Below are 11,138 nucleotides of genomic sequence, written 5' to 3'. Positions count from 1 at the left end.
CCATGTTCGGCTGAAAGGGCAAGAGGGGGTGGTTTGGCTAGACAGTGAGGGACTCCTACTGAAAGCTCCACCCACCGCAAGCACGCCGCCGCAAGCATGGGTGTCTGCCTTCCAGCCATTCCTTCAGCTTTGTAAAGAGACAGATCTGATCCCTATCTGGAAAACACTGGTTTTCTGAAGCTCACGTGCAGGCCATGTTCTTTGGTAGAAAGATAATAGCATCCTACATTTAACAAGTGTATACTGAGCACCTACTGTGGCTCCAGGTGCTGACCTGGGCACTGGGAATATTTCAGGTAACAGAAATCCTATCCCTCATAGAGCTCACGTTCTGGAGGTGAGGGAGACAGATAATAAAATAAATCAGAAACACCTAGAGGTAGAAAGAGAGAGTACCATGGCGAAAGCTAAATCAGGGAAGGTGGCTAGGAAGGGGCATTGCAATTTTAATAGTGGTCAAGGAAGGCCCGAGAGAGAAAGGTAATGTTTGAGCAAAGGCCTGAAAGAAGCAAAGGAACGATCCATGCAGCTATTTGGGGAAAGAGCCATCTGGGCCAAAGGAGAGCAAATGAGGTCTTTAGGCAAAAGCAGGAGCGGCTGGGAGGCTGGCATGATTAGAGCCGAATGAGCACACGGGAGAGAGGGCAAAGAGGTAATATGGGGGCCTAATAAGCATGACAAGAACTTTGACTTTTATTCTGAGAATGACCAGAAGCCATTGGAGAGTTTTAAATAGAAGAGTGATGTGATCTGCCCTACGTTTTAATAGAATCACGTTGGCTAGTCTGCTGAGAATAGACTGGGGGAGATGGGGACAGGCGTGGACCTGGAAGGGGAGATCAGGGTTCAGTGTGAGATGCTTATTCAACTCTGAAGTAAAGGAAATAGTTGGAGGAGTCTAGAGTTCAAGAGAAAGGTCTGGGCTGGAGATAAAGATTTGGGGGTATTTCACCTATAGGTGATATGAGACTAGTTGAAATGGCCAAGGGAGTGAATGTAGATTGAAAAGAAAAAATGGCCCGAGGACCTTTCCTTGGGACAGTCCCTTGTTAAGAGGACAGGGAGGTGGGAAAGAGTCAGCAGAGGGTGCAAGAAAGAGCAGCTAGTGAGGTAGGAAAAAAACCACGAGTGTGCAGTCCTGGAAGCCAAGGGAAGAAAGCGTTTCAAGAAGCGAGCGATGAGCTGCTTCAAATGTAGCCGACAGTCAGGTGATGGGGAGTCTAAGAATAAACCATTGGGTTGAGCAGCATGGAGGTCACTGGTGAACTTGACAGAAGAGGTTTTAGTGGAGTGACTGGGGACAAAAACTCGACTGAAGGAGGTTGAGGGGAAATGTGAGGCAAGATGCTGGAAGAGCAAGTGTAAGCATGTTTATCAAGTTTTGATGTGAAGGGAAACAGATATGGTTGGTAGCCTGAGCAGGAAGTGGGATCAAGAGAGAAGATGTTTTTGCTGGGGTTTTTTTTTTTTAAGATAAGAGGAATACCAGCATATTTGTATACTGATGGGAATGATCCAGAAGGGAAGGGTGAATTGCTGGAGTGATGACCTTGAGCAGATGAGTCAAGGTCAATAGACAATCATTAGTTAAGGAGAGAAGGCAGAGTATATGGGAGTGTAGTTGCTGGCAAATGACAGATGTGACGGGAGCTTATGAAAGTTCTCTCATAATTACTTCTATTTTCTCAGTGGCCTAGGAAGCAGAGTCAGCAAGGAGGATGCGGAAGAAGGGGTGGGGTTATGTAAAGTCCATTACTTGGTATGTTAGCATCTGCCGTAAGAGGGACAGTGTGACAAGGTCTGAATCATTAGTCTGGATGAGCTACTGAGCTATTCAAACTCAGCATGAACTAAACGAATAGTCAGGAGGTTCTTCTGTCTCGCAGCCACACATGGCCCTCATGGGCAGCACTTAGAGCAGACACCATGGCGGCTGTCTGCCTGGTGCCACTGGAGGCCTTCAGAAAGCACCCACGGGCTTCAGGCAAAAGCAGGAGTGGCTGGGAGGCTGGCAGGATTAGAGCCAAATGAGCACACGGGAGAGAGGGCAAAGAGGTAATATGGGGGCCTAATGGCTTCAGTGGCTTCACAATGACTCTGGGAGAAATTCATTTCTTTGCATCTGTAAGACTGTGTGTGGTATGAGATATCAAAACACAGAGTACCCCAAGTAGCAGTCATACCTTAAGTTACTACCGGCTAACAACACAGCAGGGTTTAATTATCAGATAGCTTTCTAACCATGAAAGTCAACTGAGAACAAAGCCAGACAGAAATGGGCTATAGACTTTCGGCTCAAATCATGTGGCAGAGGGAGGAGAAGAATATAAATACAAGTTTTCCAGAAATCAAACCATTTTTAGGATGAGGAGGAAGGAGTACAAACATAACAGGATAAAGAGAAGCTAAGAGATGATGTGAAACCTCTCCATCTTCGCACTGTCGTGTAGGCCTGGCACCGTCCCTCGGTATTAACAGCTCGGTTACTATCCAACACCTTGGCTGCACCCAGCTTTTCTCACTTAACAAAATAAAAATAAAAAACCCTACAGTGACCTCTATGTATCTACTCTGTATGTTTGCTTTGAAATGTCTAGCAAACCACATTTTACTATCTCAAAATACTCTTATCAACCCAGATGGAAAGAAGAAAGCACTGATAATCCTGAAAGAGTACCCCAGCAGTGCAATATCACAGTGCATTTAAATTGAATCTCTATTAAAAATGGGGCTCAATTTAATCTTACCCTAATTGTTTCCAGCCCTAAATTCCTTTGATTCATCTATCGCTGGTAAGAGAGCAATAAGATGAGGAACCAGTTGTTTCCTTGTGTTAAAAATGCTTTGCGGCTTCATATACAAAATCTGTATATGCAAAAATAAATGGAGCGCCTTGTCCACAGAGTATGAAGAATTTCAAGACCGAGACAGTAGAGCATTTATGCCAAGCGTGGGGCTCTTGTAAGCCTGGGACTCTCTGTGACTGTATAAGTCGCAGGCCCACGCAGCTGGTGCTGGCCAAGAATGATCCCTATGACTTGAAGGAATTGGGGTGATTGCTTTGTGAAGAGCTGAGAAGTAGCCTGAGGAGGAAAGGGAGGGGCTTTGTCTTAAAATGAACCCATAAACACTCCTACCCCAGTCACCAAGGCCAGTTCCCAGAAGCTGCAGGCTCCTCTTACACACCTTTATTTCACCTGGATGTTTGGAAGCTTCCTATCCCCTCGGGGCAGGACGTGGAGGGGAGCTAGTCCTTTGAACCTGATCTGACCTTTGTGCAAATATAAAAAGGGACCAGTGTGAGTCGCCCTGGACTCTGCACCCTTAGGAACTCACGGTGCTGAGATTCATCTACTGTAAAGGATAGTACGACGCTCTCAGCATTTACAGGTCGAAGAAATTTCTCTTCCCTTCAACAGAGGAGCAGAAGCAAGTTCATTTGCTCTCTGCTCATCTGAATAAGCTCTGGATGTCATACTGTTACACTGCACAGAACCAGGACACAACTGATTTGACAGAGCAGTTACAAAGCGAAATCCCTCAACTAAGCTGGCAAGAGCCGTAAGAAAAACAGACAGTACTAGGCAGAGAGTATGTACTACTATAAGAGCAATATATTATACAACATTATGTACTTGAGTCCCCTGGTTTGACCAAGGGCGTAAATATATATGTGGCATTGGATTGCACTTTCAAACTAGGTTCCACGTTCCATTATGTTGCATACGGTTATAGAAGAAATTAATCTTCAGAAATGGTATTCCCAAATTAATATTATTTTTTAGTAAAAGACTAAAAGTTTTTATACAAATTTGAGAAATCAATGGGCCTAATTCCATTATTTTTCTTCATTCTACTAAAAGTTCACACATACATAATCACGAATATCAGTATCATATGCATCTATTATAACAGGTTTAATTTGATAAAACTATGTATTATTTCAAGATCAAAAATCTTACAGTAATGAAAAGATGTGGCAAGAATGAAAATTAGTTCCTTTAGCTCTTAGTCATCTCACTATGAGTATTTCCGTCATTTTCATGCTGGATTGTACATTTGCATACAATATTAGCACGGTTTCAACATAATGAAGTTTTATTATTATGCTAAATTTGACTAGTTTTAAAACCTGCTAGCTATTCAAGACTGACAGGGAACGTTTTTTCCCCCTTAGAACAGATCATTTGTGTCTTGAACTATAATTCTTCCCTTTACTCCCTTTCAATTCAAGCTTTGCTGATCTCAATAAATGTAATTAAATTTTATTTATAGGATTCCAAAAATATTTGTTTCTATGTAATTTTACAGTAGGATTTTTAGCTTCACTTGATTTAACACCAGATGTTTTATGAGTCATCTAACTTGAGATTACCACTCTTACTCAATCTAAACTTATCTCCCAAGTTATATAATTACAAAACAATATCTTACGTATATTTAATACTTTATAGTTTACAAAGCATGTGTCTACACGTGATTTCATCCTTTTGTTCCCTGGAAGAATTCCATTTTATGGATAAAGATTAGAGAGGTTGTAATCAAACTTATAAGCTTTTGCAGAGCAAAGGAAATCATAAACAAAACAAAAAGACAACCTACAGAATGGGGAAAAGTATTTTCAAATGATGTGACCGACAAGGGCGGAATTTCCAAAATATACAAACAGCTCATACAACTCAGTAACAAAAAAACAAACAACACAATCAAAAAAACAGACATTTCTCCGAAGAAGATATACAGATGGCCAATAAAAGATACATGAAAAGATACTCAACATTGCTAATTATTAGATAAATGCAAATCAAAACCACAATGAGGTATCACCTCACACTGATCAGAATGGCCATCATCAAAAAGTCTACAAATAATAAATGCTGGAGAGGGTGTGGAGAGAAGGGAACCCTCCTACACTGTTGGTGGGAATGTAAATTGGTACAGCCACTACTAAGAACAGTAGGGAGGTTCCTTAAAAAACTAAAAAGAGTTGCCATATGATCCAGTAATCCCACTCCTGGGTATATATCTGGAGAAAACTAATTTGAAAAGATACATGCATCCCAATGTTCATAGCAGCACTATTCACAATAGTCAAGACATGGAAGCAACCTAAATGTCCATCAACAGAAGAATGGATAAAGAAAATGTGGTATATACATTTACACAATGGAATATTACTCAGCCATATAAGGAATGACATAATGCCATTTGCAGCAACATAGACGGACGTAGAGATTATCATACTAAGTGAAGTAAGTCAGAAAGAAAAACACCACATGGTATCACTTATATGTGTAATCTAAAATATGATACCAATGAACTTATTTATGAAACAGAAACAGACTCACAGACATAGAAAACAACTTATGGTTACCAGAGGGGAAGGGGGGTAAGGGAGAGATAAATTAGGAGTTTGAGATTAGCAGATACAAACTATTATATATAAATAAATAAACAACAAGATCCTACTGTATAGCACAGGTAGCTATACTCAATATCCTGTAATAAACCATAATGGAAAAGAATTTTAAAAGTAGGCTCAAAAAGATTAGAGAGGTTGAATCACAGTGAATGGTGACCCTCAACTCAAGCCAGTTCCTCCAAATCAGTGTCCTTGTGTTTTTCATGCTATATTGACCATGGTGCTACCAAGTGACTCTAAGAGAAGTAAAATGCCCCCAGTCTGAACTGAAAGAAAACTCAAAGTCAAAATGCTAGTTGTACATTTGCTGGGTTTGTCAGTGGGGGAACATCTTCCAAACACGAACATTTCTTCTTCCAAATCATCAGCAACTACCTTGAGCTCAAATGTGCTTTACAAGTGAAATGTGCAATTAAATGTAAGTCTATTAAAATGGCTATAAGTTTATATAATAAGAAAGCATGGCCAAGCTTCTTTGATGCAGTTTAAATAAATTCTTTAAATTCTGGATCTGTCCAATTTCATTTGAGATATTTTCATATCTCCAGAAATCTTATCTCAGCCCACCTCCCCCACTTACATTCTAGGTGAACTAATTCAGTGCTCCTTGTAGTGCTATTTCTCTCTTTTCTTTTTTTTTTTTAACGTCTTTATTGGAGTATAATTGCTTTACAACAAAGTGAATCAGCTATATGTATACATATATCCCCATATCGCCTCCCTCTTACGTCTCCCTCCCACCCTCCCTATCCCACCCCTCTAGGTGGTCACAAAGCACTGAGCTGATCTCCCTGTGCTATGCAGCTGCTTCCCACTAGCTATCTATTTTACGTTTTGTAGCATATATATGTCCATGCCACTCTCTCACTTTGTCCCAGCTTACCCTTACCCCTCCCCATATCCTCAAGTCCATTCTATACGTCTGTGTCTTTATTCCTGTCCTGGCCTGAGGTTCTTCAGAACATTTTTTTTTTTATTTTAGACTCCATATATATGTGTTAGCATACGGTATTTGTTTTTCTCTTCCTAACTTACTTCACTCTGTATGACAGACTCTAGGTCCATCAACCTCACTACAAATAACTCAATTTCATTTCTTTTTATGGCTGAGTAATATTCCATTGTATATAGGTACCACATCTTCTTTATCCATTCATCTGTCGATGGACACTTAGGTTGCTTCCATGTCCTGGCTATTGTAAATAGAGCTGCAATGAACATTGTGGTACAAGACTCTTTTTGAATTATGGTTTTCTCAGGGTATATATCCAGTAGTGGGATTGCTGGGTCATATGGTAGTCCCATTTTTAGTTTTTTAAGGAACCTCCATACTGTTCTCCATAGTGGAGAACACTATGGAGAACACAGTGTATCAATTTACATTCCCACCAACAGTGCAAGAGGGTTCCCTTTTCTCCACACCCTCTCCAGCATTTATTGTTTGTAGATTTTTTGATGATGGCCATTCTGACTGGTGTGAAGTGATACATCATTGTAGTTTTGATTTGCATTTCTCTAATGATAAGTGATGTTGAGCATCCTTTCATGTGTTTGTTGGCAATCTGTATATCTTCTTTGGAGTAATATCTATTTAGCTTTTCTGCCCATTTTGGATTGGGTTGTTTTTTTGATATTGAACTGCATGAGCTGCTTGTAAGTTTTGGAGATTAATCCTTTGTCAGTTGCTTCATTTGCAAATATTTTCTCCCATTCTGAAGGTTGTCATTTCATTTTGTTTATGTTTTCCTTTGCTGTGCAAAAGTTTTAAGTTTCATTAGGTCCCATTTGTTTATTTTTGTTGTTATTTCCATTTCTCTAGGAGGTGGGTCAAAAAGGATCATGCTGTGATTTATGTCATAGAGTGTTCTGTCTATGTTTTCCTATAAGAGTTTTATAGTGTCTGGCCTTACATTTAGGTCTTTAAACCATTTTGAGTTTATTTTTGTGTATGTTGTTAGGGAGTGTTCTAATTTCATTCTTTTACATGTAGCTGTTCAGTTTTCCCAGCACCAACTATTGAAGAGACTGTCTTTTCTCCATTGTATATTCTTGCCTCCTTTATCAAAAATAAGGTGACCATATGTGCGTGGGTTTATCTCTGGGCTTTCTATCCTGTTCCATTGATCTATATTTCTGTTTTTGTGCCAGTACCATACTGTCTTGATTACTGTAGCTTTGTAGTATAGTCTGAAGTCCAGGAGCCTGATTCCTCTAGCTCCATTTTTCTTTCTCAAAATTGCTTTGGCTATTCGGGGTCTTTTGTGTTTCCATACAAATTGTGAAATTTTTTCTTCTAGTTCTGTGAAAAATGCCATTGGTGGTTTGATAGGGATGGCATTGAATCTATAGATTGCTTTGCGTAGTATAGTCATTTTCAAAATGTTGATTCTTCCAATCCAAGAACATGGTATATCTCTCCATCTATTTGTATCAACTTTAATTTCTTTCATCAGTGTCTTATAGTTTTCTGCATACAGGTCTTTTGTCTCCTTAGGTAGGTTTATTCCTAGGTATTTTATTCTTTTTGTTGCAGTGGTAAATGGGAGTGTTTTCTTAATTTCACTTTCAGATTTTTCATCATTAGTGTATAGGAGTGCAAGAGATTTCTGTGCATTAATTTTGTATCCTGCTACTTTACCAAATTCGTTTCTGCTAGCATCTTTAGGACTCTCTATGTATAGTATCATGTCATCTGCAAAAAGTGACAGCTTTACTTCTTCTTTTCCGAATTGGATTCCTTTTATTTCTTTTTCTTCTCTGACTGCTGTGGCTAAAACTTCCTAAACTATGTTGAATAATAGTGGTGAGACTGGACAACCTTGTGTTGCTCCTGATCTTAGAGAAAATGGTTTCAGTTTTTCACCATGGAGAATGATGTTGGCTGTGGGTTTGTCATATATGGCCTTTATTATGTTGAGGTAAGTTCCCTCTGTGCCTACTTTCTGGAGGGTTTTTATCATAAATTGGTGTTGAATTTTGTCAAAAGCTTTTTCTGCATCTATTGAGATGATCATATGGTTTCTCCTTCAATTTGTTTATATGGTGTATCACATTGATTGATTTGCATATATTGAAAAATCCTTACATTGCTGGGATACACCCCACTTGATCATGGTGTATGATCCTTTTAATGTGCTGTTGGATTCTGTTTGCTAGTATTTTCTTAAGGATTTTTGCATCTATGTTCATCAGAGATATTGGCCTGCAGTTTTTTTTCTTTGTGACATCTTTGTCTGGTTTTGGTATCAGGGTGATGGTGGCCTTGCAGAATGAGTTTGGGAGTGTTCCTCCCTCTGCTATATTTTGGAAGAGTTTGAGAAGGATAGGTGTTATCTCTTCTCTAAATGTTTGATAGAATTTGCCTGTGAAGCCATCTGGTCCTGGGCTTCTGTTTGTTGAAAGATTTTTAATCACAGTCTCAATTTCAGTGCTTGTGATTGGTCTGTTTATATTTTCTATTTATTCCTGGTTCAGTTTTGGAAGGTTGTGCTTTTCTAAGAATTTGGCCATTTCTTCTAGGTTGTCCATTTTATTGGCATAGAGTTGCTTGTAGTAATCTCTCATGATCCCTTGTATTTCTCCAGTGTCAGTTGTTACTTCTCTTTCATTTCTAATTCTATTGATTTGAGTCTTCTCCCTTTTTTTCTTGATGAGTCTGGCTAATGATTTATCAATTTTGTTTATCTTCTCAAAGAACCAGCTTTTAGTTTTATTGATCTTTGCTGTTGTTTCCTTCATTTCTTTTTCATTTATTTCTGATCTGGTCTTTATGATTTCTTTCCTTCTGCTAACTTTGGGCGTTTTTTGTTCTTTTTCTCTAATTGCTTTAGGTGTAAGTTTAGGTTGTTTATTTGAGATTCTTCTTGTTTCTTGAGGTAGGATTGTATTGCTATAAACTTCCCTCTTAGAACTGCTTTTGCTGCCTCCCAAAGGTTTTGGGTCGTCGTATTTTCATTGTCATTTGTTTCTAGGTATTTTTTGATTTCCTCTTTGATTTCTTCAGTGATCTCTTGGTTATTTAGTAGTGTATTGTTTAGCCTCCATGTGTTTGTATTTTTTACAGTTTTTTTCCTGTAATTGATATCTAGTCTCATAGTGTTGTGGCTGGAAAAGATACTTGGTACGATTTGTCTTTCTGGTAGGTGGGACAGCATCCGATGGTGTGTTTTGGGGTGTCTGTGACCTTATTATGATTTTAGGCAGTTTCTCCGCTAATGAGTGGGGTTTTGTTCCTGTCTTGCTAGTTGTTTGGCATAGTGTGTCCAGCACTGTAGCTTGCTGGTTGTTAAGTGGAGCTGGGTCTTAGCGTTGAGATGGAGATCTCTGGGAGAGCTTTCGCCTTTTGATATTACGTGGAGCCAGGAGGTCTCTGGTGGACGAATGTCTTGAACTCGGCTCTCCCACCTCAGAGGCACAGGCCTGACACCCGGCGAGAACACCAAGACCCTGTCAGCCACATGCCTCAGAAGAAAAGGGAGGAAGGAACAGAGGAAGGAAGGAAGGAAGGAAAGTTATTAAAATAAAAAATTATTAAAAATAAAAAAATTAAAAATAAAAAAGAAAGAAGAGAGCAACCAAACCAAAAAACAAATCCACCAATGATAGCAAGCACTAAAAACTATGCAAAAAACAAACAAACAAACAAACAAATAAAGGAGAGACAGAACCCTAGGACAAATGGTAAAAGCAAAGCTATACAGACTAAATCACATAAAGAATCATACACATACACACTCACAAAAAGAGAAAAAGGAAATATATATATATCTGTATACAAAAAAAAAAGGAAGAGAGCAACCAAATCAGTAAATAAATCTACCAATGATAATAAACTCTAAATAGTAAGCTAAGATAAACATAAAACCAGAAACAAGTTAGATGCAGAAAGCAGACCCCAAGTCTACAGTTGCTCCCAAAGTCCACTGCCTTGATTTTGGGATGATTCATTGTCTATTCATGTATTCCACAGATGCAGAGTACATCAGGTTGATTGTGGAGATTTACTCCGCTGCTCCTGAGGCTGCTGGGAGAGATTTTCCTTTCTCCTCTTCGTTCGCACAGCTCCTGGGGTTCGGCTTTGGACTTGGCCCCGCCTCTGCGTGTAGGTCACCTGAGGGCGTCTGTTCTTCGCTCAGACAGGACGGGGTTAAAGGAGCAGTTGATTAGAGGGCTCTGGCTCACTCAGGCTGGGGGGAGGGAAGGGTACGGAATGCAGGGCAAGCCTGCGGCAGCAGAGACCAGTGTGAGATTGCAACAGCCTAAGGCGTGTTTTCTCCCGGGTAAGTTGTCCCTGGATCACAGGACCCTGGCAGCGGCGGGCTGCACAGGCTCCCGGGAGGGCAGGTGTGGATAGTGACCTGTGCTTGCACACAGGTTTCTTGCTGGCTGCAGCAGCAGCCTTAGCGTCTCATGCCCGTCTCTGGGCTCCGCGCTGATAGCCGCGGCTCGCACCCATCTCTGGAGCTCATTAAGGCGGTGTTCTGAATCCCCTCTCCTCGCGCACCCCGAAACAATGGTCTCTTGACTCTTAGGCAGGTCCAGACTTTTTCTGGGCTCCCTCTGGCTAGCTGTGGCGCACTAGCCCCCTTCAGGCTGTGTTCACGCAGTCACCCCCAGTCCTCTCCCTGGGATCCGCCCTCCGAAGCCTGAGCCTCAGCTCCCAGCCCCCACCTGTCCTGGCGGGTGAGCACACAAGCCTCTTGGCCTGGTGAGTGCT

The 11,138-nt window shown here is 40.5% G+C and overlaps 1 long non-coding RNA gene across 2 annotated transcripts in view; it reads right to left on the bottom strand.

Moving 5' to 3' along the window:
* The window catches only part of LOC117314477 (uncharacterized), a 160,729-nt gene that overhangs the window by 138,119 nt on the left and 11,472 nt on the right, over positions 1-11,138 (bottom strand). The window lies entirely within an intron of this gene.

The sequence above is a fragment of the Tursiops truncatus genome, chromosome 12, assembly GCF_011762595.2.
Source record: "Tursiops truncatus isolate mTurTru1 chromosome 12, mTurTru1.mat.Y, whole genome shotgun sequence".
NCBI classification, from domain to species: domain Eukaryota; kingdom Metazoa; phylum Chordata; class Mammalia; order Artiodactyla; family Delphinidae; genus Tursiops; species Tursiops truncatus.
The sequence above is the reverse complement of the archived record's forward strand: the minus strand, read 5'-3'. Positions and strand labels throughout refer to the sequence as shown.